The sequence below is a fragment of the Aquarana catesbeiana genome, linkage group LG13, assembly GCF_042186555.1.
Source record: "Aquarana catesbeiana isolate 2022-GZ linkage group LG13, ASM4218655v1, whole genome shotgun sequence".
In the NCBI taxonomy this organism is placed as follows: Eukaryota; Metazoa; Chordata; class Amphibia; order Anura; family Ranidae; genus Aquarana; species Aquarana catesbeiana.
In genome coordinates this window covers 189,984,079-189,999,132 of record NC_133336.1, presented here as the reverse complement: position 1 = coordinate 189,999,132, position 15,054 = coordinate 189,984,079, and positions in this window count along the sequence as shown.

The window sequence follows — 15,054 nt, the reverse complement described above, 5'->3', positions numbered from 1 at the left end:
GCGCCAATCAGCAGTGAGCATGACCTTTTCTGTTTGAGCAGCTATAGGGCTTAATAATTAGGGGGGCGGGGTGGTGTCAGACCTCTGTAATGAGCTCACTGCTTTTCTGCAGAGAGCAAGAGTCCTGCTCTGAAGCCCTACACAAGGTCACCACCTAATTATCCAAAAACATCCGGCCTGTACCCGCGGATCACCACCTCTCTCCTAATGAGTCTTTACTGCTGCCAGTGTCGTCCTCTATTTATTCTGCTGACCACTGGGAAAGAAAATGATGGCAAATAAAACATTTTGCAATTATCACAATCACTGGATCAGGAATTAAAGGGAAATGTTCCCCAGCAAAAAATGTTCAGCAGCAAAAAAAAAATTAAAAAAAGGAATTCGGAAATTTGAAGGAGGCTAGGAGCAATAGAAGGAACTTTTTGTGGCACTGATGGGCACTGATAGGCGGCAATGATGGGCACTCATAGGCCACACTGATGGACACTGATAGGCGGCACTGATAGGCGGAAATGATAGGCACTCATAGGCGGCACTGATGGGCACTGATAGGCTACACTAATGGGCACTGATAGGCGGCACTGATAGGCACTCATAGGCGGCACTGATGGGCACTGATAGGCCACACTGATGGACACTGATAGGCGGCACTGATAGGCGGCACTGATAGGCGGAAATGATAGGCACTCATAGGCGGCACTGATGGGCACTGATAGGCTACACTAATGGGCACTGATAGGCGGCACTGATAGGCACTCATAGGCGGCACTGATGGGCACTGATAGGCTACACTAATGGACACTGATAGGCAGCACCGATGGGCACTGATAGATGGCACTGATGGGTATTGATAGGCAGAAATGATAGGCACTCATAGGCGGCACTGATGGGCACTGATAGGCAGCAATGATAGGCACTGATAGGCTACACTGATGGACACTGATAGGCAGCACCGATGGGCACTGATAGGCGGCACTGATGGGCACTGATAGGCGACACCGATGGACACTGATAGGCGGCACTGATGGGTATTGATAGGCAGAAATGATAGGCACTCATAGGCGGCACGGATGGGCACTGATAGGCGGCAATGATGGGCACTGATAGGCTACACTGATGGACACTGATAGGCAGCACCGATGGGCACTGATAGGCGGTAATGATGGGCACTGATAGGCGACACCGATGGACACTGATAGGCGGCACTGATGGGTATTGATAGGCAGAAATGATAGGCACTCATAGGCGGCACGGATGGGCACTGATAGGCGGTAATGATGGGCACTGATAGGCGACACTGATGGACACTGATAGGCAGCACCGATGGGCACTGAAAAGCGTTAATGATGGGCGCTGATAGGCGACACTGATGGAAACTGATAGGCTGCACCAATGGACACTGATAGGCCACACTGATGGACACTGATAGGCGGCACTGATAGGCGGCACTGATAGGCGGAAATGATAGGCACTCATAGGCGGCACTGATGGGCACTGATAGGCTACACTAATGGGCACTGATAGGCGGCACTGATAGGCACTCATAGGCGGCACTGATGGGCACTGATAGGCCACACTGATGGACACTGATAGGCGGCACTGATAGGCGGCACTGATAGGCGGAAATGATAGGCACTCATGGGCGGCACTGATGGGCACTGATAGGCTACACTAATGGGCACTGATAGGCGGCACTGATAGGCACTCATAGGCGGCACTGATGGGCACTGATAGGCTACACTAATGGACACTGATAGGCAGCACCGATGGGCACTGATAGATGGCACTGATGGGTATTGATAGGCAGAAATGATAGGCACTCATAGGCGGCACTGATGGGCACTGATAGGCAGCAATGATAGGCACTGATAGGCTACACTGATGGACACTGATAGGCAGCACCGATGGGCACTGATAGGCAGCACTGATGGGCACTGATAGGCGACACCGATGGACACTGATAGGCGGCACTGATGGGTATTGATAGGCAGAAATGATAGGCACTCATAGGCGGCACGGATGGGCACTGATAGGCGGCAATGATGGGCACTGATAGGCTACACTGATGGACACTGATAGGCAGCACCGATGGGCACTGATAGGCGGTAATGATGGGCACTGATAGGCGACACCGATGGACACTGATAGGCGGCACTGATGGGTATTGATAGGCAGAAATGATAGGCACTCATAGGCGGCACGGATGGGCACTGATAGGCGGCAATGATGGGCACTGATAGGCTACACTGATGGACACTGATAGGCAGCACCGATGGGCACTGATAGGCGGTAATGATGGGCACTGATAGGCGACACTGATGGACACTGATAGGCAGCACAGATGGGCACTGAAAAGCGTTAATGATGGGCGCTGATAGGCGACACTGATGGAAACTGATAGGCTGCACCAATGGACACTGATAGGCGGCACTGATGGGCATTGATAGGCGGAAATGATAGACACTAAGGATGAGCTCCGGCGTGTTCGCATGCTGCACGTGCCGAGCCCGCCAGGAAGTCGGCACGGCGGAGCGCTAATCACAAGCAGTGAGACATTGTCCCGATGTGCGGCTGCAGAGATCGGGAAATGTCTCCCTGCCTGTGATTAGCGCTGCGCCGTGCCGACTTCCTGGCGGGCTTGGCACGTGCAGCATGCGAACACGCCGGAGCTCATCCTTAATAGACACTGATAGGCGGCACTGATGGGCACTGATAGGCGGCACTGATGGCAAATGATAGGAGGCACTGATTGAGTTGCACTGATAATCAGGGCACTGATGATGATTCCCCTGGTATCAGTGTAAATATCCCATGTGAGAATTGCCGTTTACCAAAAACCGGAAAGTTTGGCTACAAGTGGTCGGCTGCGATTGGCCCTTTACCACGATCTGTGATCAGCTGTGTCCTTCAGACCCCCTCCCAGAACTTGTCCACCATGCTGTAGCCATCTTTGGGCTATAGTGCCGTCGGGAACTGGTTAATGAAGACTGCATTCTACATACCTCCCAACATTTTGAGATGGGAATGAGGGACACCTTCTAGCAAATGTATGTAGGCATCAGACACACCCCTGCCACGCCCCTTAAAGGAAACATAACAAAAAAAAGAAAAAAAGGTTAATTAAATCCACAAGTGCTTTTTTTTACCACTAATATTCCTTTATATTGGCTTTTAAATTGACAAATGCAGCAATTTAGAATTTGGATGAAAGGTTTAGCACTGGGAAACACTTTTTGAAAGCTAATAAGTGCATTTTATATACAACTATATAGATCAGACCAAAATGAGGGACAAATGAGGAGGAAAGAGGGACAGAGGGACATTGCTCCAAATCAGGGACAGTCCCTTGAAATCAGGGACAGTTGGGAGCTATGTTTTCTAGTACCCGTTGCTGTTATAATGACTGACAGCGGTGTAGGTTCCACTAATGCACAGACATGCACAATGGCCCGTTTTGGCTTCAAGGAAGTTTAGATGTGAAACCCGAGGAACCTGTTTGCTGGGCGGATGGAGAGCTATGCATTGAGACGTTTGGAGTATTCCCATTACATAATCATCCTAAATATACAGTTATCATTATATCCAAAAATATACAAGCACATGGAGAACGGGGAGCGGTCAACGCCCAATGGACAGTAGCAAACACACCGGAAAAAAATAAACCACATGGGACCCAAACAAGACCTCTTTTGTCCTTCAAGGGTCAGTCCCCTCAAAGTCATAGAGCAGCTGGTGGTTTAACCATTTGACCTCCGGAAGATTTTACCCCCTTCATGACCACGGTCATGCAATGCTGTACCCAAATTAATTTATATCATTTTTTCACACAAATAGAGCTTTCTTTTGATCACTACTGCGTTTTTTATTTTTTGCGATATAAACTAAAAACGACAGAGAATATTGAACAAAAATAAATAAATAAATAGATTTTATATATATATATATATATATATATATATATATATATATATATATATATTAAACCTTTTGCTGCAAAGCATATCCAATTAAATGTTAAAAATCGAATTTCTTCATAAATTTAGGCCAAACTGTATTCTGCTACATGTCTTTGATAAAAAAAAAAAATCTCAATAAGTATATATTGATTGGTTTGCGTAAAAATTATGGGATATATACGGATTTATTTTATTTTTTTATATGCAACTAATGGCGGTGATCGGTGACTTATAATGGGACTGCAATGGTGCGGCAGACAATCCGACAATAACTGACGCTGGGGGGGGGGGGGACACTGACTAACTGCCACTGACATCACCAGTGACACTAATACAGTGATCAGTAATAATACTATACACTGTCACTGTACTAATCACACTGGCTGGGAAGGGGTTAGCATCTAGGGTGATCAAGGGGTTAAATGTGTGCCTAACTATGTGGATTATGTCTAAAGTGTGCTGCTTTTACTTATACCCTGTTTCCCTGAAAATAAGACCTAGTGTGATTGTTGGTGATGGCTGCAATATAAGCCCTACCCCCCAAATAAGCCCTAGTTAAAGTCCTTGTAGGTCTTATTTTCAGGGTAGGGCTTATTTTCGGGGAAACAGGGTAGGGCTTATTTGGGGTGTAGGGCTTATATTGCAGCCATCACTGACAATCACGCTAGGTCTTATTTTCGGGGAAACAGGGTAGATCTCTAAGTTTCTCATCCCATGGACAGATCGCTCCCTCTGTACAGAGCTCTGTGTTGTTTATCAATCGGCGGGTCTCGGCCGGGAATCATTGGCCGGGACTTGCTGACAGGCTCCCACTGTGTACAATCGGGTGTGCACATGCACATGCCCTAAACCCGGACTGCACCAGCTGCCCGTCCGCAGTACATTGCAGGCGGGTGGTCAGGAAGTAGTTAAAGAGACACCCGGGTTGAGTAGAGAATGTTCACTTTGCAAAGAGCATTTTTACTTCGCTTAGTAAATGTGGTGAAAATTCCATTTGCAATGAACACCAAATCACGTGCAAGGAAAATGACAAAAATAGGATTTTTGCTTGCACATGATTGGATGGTTGAAGTCACCTTATCCACTAAGCCAAGTGAAAAATCACTCTGTAAAGGGAGCATGCTCTACATCAGGGGTCTATAAACTTTCTAAGCAAGGAGCCAGTTTACTGTCCTTCAATATTTAGGGGGGGCTGGACTGTGGCCAGTGGAAGCAGAAAATGCCCCAGCGTTAGTGAGAGTAAACAATTCCTTAGGCTTGGTAGTCAGCTGGAGTAAAAACTTTACAAAGCACATGTGGTTAGTAGGAGGCGGAATAGTGCCCCATCATTGGTATTGGTTGGAGGAATAGTACCCCATCATTGGTATCAGTGGGAGCAATAGTGCCCCATAATTGGTATTGGTGGGTGGAATGGTGCCTCATCATTGGTATTGGTGGTAGGAATAGTGCCCTCTCATTAGTGTCAGTGGGAGGAATAATGCCCCAGCATTGGTATCAGTGGGAGGAATAGTGCCCCATCATTTGTATCGGTGGGAGGAATAGTGCCCCACCATTGGTATCAGTGGAAGGAATGGTGCCTCATTATTGGTATCAGTGGAAGGAATAGTGCCCCATCATTGGTATCAGTGGGAGTAATAGTGCCCTATCATTGGTATCAGTGGGAGGAATAGTGCCCCATCATTGGTATTGGTTGGTGGAAGGAATAGCGCCCCATCATTGGTATCAGTGGGAGAACTAGTGCCCCATCATCGCTACTAGTGGGAAAGAATAGTGCCCCACCATTGGTATTAGTGGGAGTTATAGTCCCCAATTGTTGGCTTCAGTGGAAGAAACAGTGCCCCCCCCTACTGGTGTCAGTGGAAGGAATGTCACGACCTTGTGGACAGTATTGGCCATATCAGTGAGAGAAATAGAGACCCAAGGGCCAGATAAAGGCAAGCAAAGGGCCACATCCAACCTGCCAGCCACAGTTTGGAGACGTCTTCTCTACACCTTTAGTAATAAAACCCCACAGTCACCCAACCATATCGCTGTAAAGAAGCCCACCTAACCCCCAATGCCTACCTTACCAGTGCTCCCTTAACGTTCCCCCTTCCATTGTAGCCATTACTAAAATGTCTTCTGGTGTCCAAAACTAGAGGTGACATCACTTCCTTGGTCATGGGATATTGATTCTTGACCACGCATGGAGAAGGTGCTTCCCTGGAGAGCTGGGTAATGTTGCAAGTTGTGATGAAAGCAGGAGCTACCAGGGAGCATAGGCAAGATGAGAATGAGGGGTTTTGGATCACTTCTTTTTCAGGACACTGTTACTTTGACCTTCATGAGGTGACCGTATGTATTTCAAGTGAAATCCTATTGCAGACATTGTAGAATTTTGGAGGCATAAGGGACCTCAACAGCAGCCCCTGACAGTACCAAAGGACCGAAAATAATATTCAATGTATATATTGCTACAGAAGACTGTCAGAGACTGCAGGCTTACAAGAAGAGATGTACAGAGACTGCAGACATACTACAGGAGATGGTCAGAGACTGCAGACCTACTACAGGAGATGGTCAGAGACTGCAGGCTTACAAGAAGAGATGGACAGAGACTGCAGACATACTACAGGAGATGGTCAGAGACTGCAGACCTACTACAGGAGATGGTCAGAGACTGCAGACCTACTACAGGAAGTCGTCAGAGACTGCAGACCTACTAAAGGAGATGGTCAGAGACTGCAGACCTACTACAGGAGATGAACAAGGAATGGGGTTGAAAGAGAAAACAAAGCAGAGGCCTCTCCAATAGGGTCCTGCCTCTTTCACAAAAATACAGGGACTATTGCGGTACCATAAGAAAAGAAATTTATATATAAAAATATACGTTTATTTCAAAATTAATAATAAAAAAGTCCTACAAAGGACATATATTGTACATAGTCATGATTACACATACACAAACAATGATAATTGTTTACAACATTGTTGATACTAAATTAATATAGCTAGTGCCCATATAGAGACATGGACAGAGGTTCTATAGTGTGATACTTGCAGACGTGACCTCTACGGTTTCGCGGTCACAGCCGCTTCTTCAGGAGGCGTCTGATAGTATGTGGTCTATAAGGACGAAAGACAATACAGTATCAACATGACAAGCAAAATACATATATAATTGTCACATGGTGCATGGATGAAATTGGAGAATATAACTAGGATATTAACATTTAAAAATTGCACTCACCAAACTATAACCCTGCAGGTTCTCTGGAGCGATGTTGTGAGACGCTTTGTTTTCTCTTTCAACCCCATTCCTTGTTTATATTCATAATCGGGATGATGGTACCCTTCAATGTACTTTTACTTCTTTTTGTAAACCACGTGGCACATTTGTTAATTCTATTATAGTGGGTGGACAACACACCCGGATCTTTGGATCCATTTTTTCGCCCCTTGTTTTCCCCTTTTGGGTCTCCCCTTTTTTCCCCCTTTGCCACTTGCTAAAGTGATTCTATGTATATTTCTAATTTTTGACTACTTCTGGGTTTTGAGCAGCCATCTTTTAATTAACCTCTCCTGTTGGAGTCCTTCTTGTCTATGGTCAGGGTTCTTCCCTGTTGTCTTGTACATTTTTAGCTATGGATGTTCTGGGGTCTGCCTGGGGGGACTTTATGTCTACTATACAGGCAGGATGCCTAGTTAATCAACAGCTAGAGGACGAAACTAAAACGTTCCTTGATAGGTTATTTAACCTTCTCAAGAAAAAATCCCACTTACATTGGCACATCAAGTATTTTGAATTATATATCACTGAAAAAGTTTGTCCCCTTGGACTCCGCGTCCAATTATTCCCTACAATCAAAGATCCCTCTGCAGATTTTAAAAAATCCTGGGAAAATACTCTTACTGATTGTAGTATTGAACTCATGTCAAAGCTGACTACTCAGTATCGCTCTGACATGATATCTTTAGATGCGGAAATTGATAGACTACTCAATCAATTCCCCAATATTCAAGAGTCAAGTTCCTTCACAAATAAATGGAAGGAAATACGAGACAAAATTGAAGGTCTTAACAAAGATATTATCATGAAAAAACAAAGAAAATTCTCCCAGGACAAATTGGCATTTTCAGAGGGCTATGCATACAAGTGGTCCGGGAAATCGTTCCCTCACAAACATAAACGCCAAAATCGGCAGTTCCCAACCCCGACGGCAACAGATTATACGGAATCTGACTCATCGATTTCCTCTGTATCCTCACAGATCACTACTCGTCCCACTTCATCACGAGCACCGAGTGTTCCTCGAAAGAGGTCCCTCACTGGTGATAATTCCACCACCAAACACCCTAAAAAAGGAAAACAACATGGCAAAGCATTAAAAGCACCACAAACACCGAGACCAAGTGGACAGGCCCCCTCCACGGGTCCCCTCCACCCCACTTTACATAACATCATCCCAAAACTCTTACAACCGAATATCCAAACACTCCTTTCACAGCCCGGTTTTTTACAACCAGGCCCAGAGCCCTCCAAACAAGGGAACCTGGACATGTTTGTGCAAAAGGCCCCAACCCCAAGCACGTCTCACGAGTAACTACCCTCACTAACACCGATGATTCACATTCCCTAAATATCATCAATCTTACATCCTACCGGTTGACCCCGGAGGAGGAACAGGTCCTTCATTTAGGCCTTGGTTTCTGTCCGTCGGAGCCAATCAATATCTACGAGACAATTAAGGATCTTTATTTATTTGCCCGTAAACTGACCTTCAATTTTATGTTTGACCCTGACCGTAAACGCGCCAATCTGGAAAAGGAACTAGCGGAAAGGACCAAAAATTTCACGATAGCGGAGTCCAGAGCATTAAGGGACCTAATGTTACTCTATGATGAGGGAGAGGTGGAGTCGGATGCCCTAGATGGGAACCCTGACTCCCCCTCCACCTGTCAAAAGATTAGTACCCCCCAACAGACACATCCCACCCCCAAAACTTCTCTAAAAATGAAGTCTAAAGTCTTCCCTGATTTGTTGACCTGCCCTTCCATTTGGGCTTTTTTGCATGAATGCATTCTCTCTCTCAAAAGAGAACAATGGCAAACACCACCCTCTAACTTGACCCCACAACAGTCTCGAGCAGTCATCAGACTGCAAAAGAACACCAATTTAGTCATAAAGCAATCCGACAAAGGTGGAAACCTGGTGCTGATGACTCATCACCAATACCAGACTATGTGTTTCAAAATTCTATCCAATGCCAATTGGTATTTACCCATTGAAAACTGTTTCATTCAACAAACTATTGATGAATTTAGGGGACTCATCGGTGGGGCCTTCCTTGAGGGCCTCATCGATGACGATACCTATAAATTCATCAATACACAATACCCACGTACTCCTACGTTTTATGCTCTGCCGAAAACTCATAAAAATCTCTCTGCACCTCCAGGCCGACCTATTGTCTCTGGCAAAGGTTCACTAACGGAAAACGCTAGCAAACTGGTGGACACTTTCCTTCTACCCCACGTGATGAGACTACCTTCCTATATCAGGGATACAACTGACCTGTTGAAACATATTGAGGGGGTTCAGATCCCTCCGGACGCCCTCCTCGTGGCCATTGATGTCGAGGCTCTTTACTCGAGCATCCCCCACGAGCAGGGCGTCCGGACGGCGGCCTCTTTTTTAATGGAACAGGACCATCACACTTGGCCCACCAACACCTTCATTTTAAAACTCTTAGAATTCATTCTGACCAAAAATTATTTTTTATTTATGGACCAAGTGTATCTTCAAATCCAAGGCGTTGCAATGGGCACATCGTGTGCCCCTTCATACGCAAACTTATACCTTGGGGGTTGGGAACGGGCGATCTTCAGTGATGACCGTATGGAACCATTCCTGGACTATGTTCTAGGATGGTTCAGATTCATTGATGACCTCCTGGTCATCTGGACAGGTACAGAGCAATTGTTACAAACTTTCATTGCAGAGCTAAACATCAACTCCTTTAATCTTCATTTTACTTTTTCTTACGATAGACTAAGTATTTCATTTTTGGATGTTTTGATCACTAAGGACTCTACTGGCCATTTAACCACGGATCTTTATCGTAAACCAAGTGCAGGTAACACCTTGCTACATGCCTCCAGTCTCCATCCCCGTCCCTTGGTTCGCAGTATTCCTTTTGCTCAGTATCTTAGACTGAGAAGGAACTGCACAAGGGACGGGGATTTCTACAAACAGGCCAATGCTCTTCGTACACGACTGCTGGCTAGAGGCTATAAACGCACCGTGTTAAGAAAAGCATTTAACAAGGCCCTAGCCCTAGACCGACAAACACTACTATATGGCCCCCCACGTCCTAAACAACCTTACACGACTAAGATTATTACTAAATTTTCTACCCACCACCAGCAATTACGAAGAATATTATCCAGCCATTGGCACATCTTGACTGATCATCACACTCTCAAAAAATACATCAAACCCACCCCCGATTTGGTCTTTAGAAGGGCCACCTCGTTGAGGGACAGATTAACACATAGTCATTACAGGATTCCCTTTCCTAATCCTTCGGAACCCAGGGGCACTTATAAATGTGGCAACTGTCCACATTGCCCCTGGATTCAAGAAGGACAACATTTTTTACTTCCCAATGGTGAAATGTTTTTCCCCAAACATTCAGCCCACTGTGGCACACGTGGAGTTGTTTACCTTATGACCTGTATTTGCAGTGCTTTTTATGTGGGGAAAACAATTAGAGAGCTACGGCAGAGACTGGGGGACCATTTATATGCCTCTACAAATGGCAAGCTTACTACTGTAGGCCGCCATATAGGTATTCATCATCGCTTCAACTTGGATTATATTCGGTTTACGGTGTTAGACGTTGTCCCTGAGGACCCCCGTGGGGGCAATTGGGACCGCGAAATTTTAAAACGTGAATCCATGTGGATTGAGCGACTTAATGCATGTGTTCCTCCCGGCATTAATGAGGCACATTCATATAAATATTTTCTTGAATAAATTAGTTATATCCCTATCTCTTTTTCCCCCTTCTTCTTCCCCCAGTCCCTGCTGTGATTTAACCACACCAAAAACTAAATAAGTTACATAAATATCATAAAAACCTTTGGACTTTATTCACTAGACTTCAGGTCTTTTTCCTAGGACTATATCACAAGTGGACTCTCGTTATATATAGTGGTCTCACTATATATTTTTAAAAAAAATTTTCTACTTAAATAATCTGTTACTCCTTATTGATTATTGTTTGTTTTTTCTGTGGCTGATTTCAAAACTTCAGTAGATGACTTGCTTTATTAATCAAAGCGATGTTTACGTTGATTGTAACATTATATATTTGTATGCTGTTTTGGGACAGGTTGCGATGTGTACCTCCTTAACTGTGGGTCCCTTGGCGCTCCCACCGTCGGAGACTACACATCGCTCCCCTCCCTCAGTTCATTCCTCATTAACATCAATTGTATTTGTATTGTTATTAAAATTGCACTGGCCATTCTACTCTGGGGTATGTGAGGAGTTAATTCTCCCCCCGTGGCGGGCCTGCGCTCCTCCGGCGGTGGGCGGGGCTATGTTTTAAGCCCAGCTGCTGCTTCGTTTTGATCAGTACCCTGGCACTGATCAGCTTTGAGCTGTGCGCCTGCGTCGGGTGATCTCCCCCCCCGCGCCTGCGCAACAGTGGAGGACCGGACCCGGAAGTAATCGCGGCGGTCACGCCGCCGTTGAACTTCCGGGTTGGAGGCATTTAAGATGCCCAGACCCAGCTGTTCACCGTCACTGACGGATACCCAGCATCGCATTGACGCCTTCCGGAGTTCCTGTAAGTACTTATGCTGTGTTTATTCATGTGGGATGGAGGTGCCCATTACTTCTATAGGGCACTCCTTCCCCTCCTGCTCGGCATAAAATACTTAGCAACTTTTTTCATTCCTCATACCACTTACAATATCCCTTTTGTTGATTTATATTTCTTACAGTGACTCCTTGTAGAGGAATGATGTGGCGTCTTAACCACTGACTATACTAGTCATGTCACTCTGGGTACCAACAGCCTTTTAGTCTGGGTTTTCATTACAGCAAATAATTTTATAGGTAAAAATCCCTTTGCTACCATTAATTTTCTTGTTGTTATTTCTGTGTGCTTTTCAATCCCTCTGATAGGTACTTTGGGGTACTTGTTTCATTCCACACTTCTTCCCTTCTGTTTCCTCCTCCCTTTTCTTTTTTCCCCCCCTTTCCCCCCTTTCTCTCTTCTTTTTTCCCTCCTTCCCTCCCTCTCCCTTCTCCCCCTTCCCCTTCCCCTTTTTCCCCCTTTCCCCCCTTTCCCCCCCCTCCCCTCCCCCTCCCCCTCCCTTCCTTCTCTTTTTATCCTTCCCTTTTCTCCCTCCCTTTCCTTCTTACCTCTCACTCTATCTTCCCCCCATCTCTTCCCCCCTTCCCCCCCCCTCTCCTCCCCTTCTTTCTTTCTCTCTTTTCTCGGTTTTCTCCCCTCTTTTCTATCTTTCTCCTTACCTTGACACATCCGGGTGATTCTTTACACAGAACACACCATTTTAATCTTTAATAACCTTATCCCATTGAAATTTTCTACAATAGTATTACCCTAATCTGCCTCCCTGGCCCGCCCCCGGGGGAACGCCTCTTTGAGGGCGTCTCACAACATCGCTCCAGAGAACCTGCAGGGTTATAGTTTGGTGAGTGCAATTTTTAAATGTTAATATCCTAGTTATATTCTCCAATTTCATCCATGCACCATGTGACAATTATATATGTATTTTGCTTGTCATGTTGATACTGTATTGTCTTTCGTCCTTATAGACCACATACTATCAGACGCCTCCTGAAGAAGCGGCTGTGACCGCGAAACCGTAGAGGTCACGTCTGCAAGTATCACACTATAGAACCTCTGTCCATGTCTCTATATGGGCACTAGCTATATTAATTTAGTATCAACAATGTTGTAAACAATTATCATTGTTTGTGTATGTGTAATCATGACTATGTACAATATATGTCCTTTGTAGGACTTTTTTATTATTAATTTTGAAATAAACGTATATTTTTATATATAAATTTCTTTTCTTATGGTACCGCAATAGTCCCTGTATTTTTGTGAAAGAGGCAGGACCCTATTGGAGAGGCCTCTGCTTTGTTTTCTCTTTCAACCCCATTCCTTGTTTATATTCATAATCGGGATGATGGTACCCTTCAATGTACTTTTACTTCTTTTTGTAAACCACGTGGCACATTTGTTAATTCTACTACAGGAGATGGTCAGAGACTGTAGACTTACTTCAGGAGATGGTCAGAGACTACAGACCTACTACAGGAGCTGGTCAGAGACTGCAGGCTTACAAGAAGAGATGGACAGAGACTGCAGACCTACTACAGGAGATGGTCAGAGACTGCAGGCTTACAAGAAGAGATGGACAGAGACTGCAGATATACTACAGGAGATGGTCAGAGACTACAGACCTACTACAGGAGCTGGTCAGAGACTGCAGGCTTACAAGAAGAGATGGACAGAGACTGCAGACCTACTACAGGAGATGGTCAGAGACTGCAGGCTTACAAGAAGAGATGGGCAGAGACTGCAGACATACTACAGGAGATGGTCAGAGACTGCAGACCTACTACAGAAGATGGTCAGAGACTGCAGACATACTACAGGAGATGGTCAGAGACTGCAGACCTACTACAGGAGATGGTCAGAGACTGCAGACCTACTACAGGAGATGGTCAGAGACTGCAGACCTACTACAGAAGATGGTCAGAGACTGCAGACATACTACAGGAGATGGTCAGAGACTGCAGACCTACTACAGGAGATGGTCAGAGACTGCAGACCTACTACAGAAGATGGTCAGAGACTGCAGACATACTACAGGAGATGGTCAGAGACTGCAGACCTACTACAGGAGATGGTCAGAGACTGCAGACCTACTACAGGAAGTGGTCAGAGACTGCATACCTACTACAGGAGATGGTCAGAGACTGCAGACCTACTACAGAAGATGGTCAGAGACTGCAGACCTACTACAGGAGATGGTCAGAGACTGCAGACCTACTACAGGAGCTGGTCAGAGACTGCAGGCTTACAAGAAGAGATGGGCAGAGACTGCAGACATACTACAGGAGATGGTCAGAGACTGCAGACCTACTACAGGAGATGGTAAGAGACTGCAGACCTACTACAGGAGATGGTCAGAGACTGCAGACCTACTACAGGAAGTGGTTAGAGACTGCAGACATACTTCAGGAGATGGTCAGAGACTGCAGACCTACTACAGGAGATGGTCAGAGACTGCAGACCTACTACAGGAGATGGTCAGAGACTGCAGACCTACTACAGAAGATGGTCAGAGACTGCAGACATACTACAGGAGATGGTCAGAGACTGCAGACCTACTACAGGAGATGGTCAGAGACTGCAGACCTACTACAGAAGATGGTCAGAGACTGCAGACATACTACAGGAGATGGTCAGAGACTGCAGACCTACTACAGGAGATGGTCAGAGACTGCAGACCTACTACAGGAAGTGGTCAGAGACTGCAGACCTACTACAGAAGATGGTCAGAGACTGCAGACCTACTACAGGAGATGGTCAGAGACTGCAGACCTACTACAGGAGCTGGTCAGAGACTGCAGGCTTACAAGAAGAGATGGGCAGAGACTGTAGACCTACTACAGGAGATGGTCAGAGACTGCAGACATACTACAGGAGATGGTCAGAGACTGCAGATCTACTACAGGAGATGGTCAGAGACTGCAGACATACTACAGGAGATGGTCAGAGACTGCAGACCTACTACAGGAGATGGTCAGAGACTGCAGACATACTACAGGAGATGGTCAGAGACTGCAGACCTACTACAGGAGATGGTCAGAGACTGCAGACCTACTACAGGAGATGGGCAGAGACTGCAGACCTACTACAGGAGATGGTCAAAGACTTCAGAATTACTAAAGGAGATGGTCAGAGACTGCAGAACTACTACAGGAGATGGTCAGAGACTGCAGACCTACTACAGGAACTGGTCCGAGACTGCAGACATACAAGAAGAGATGGACAGAGACTGC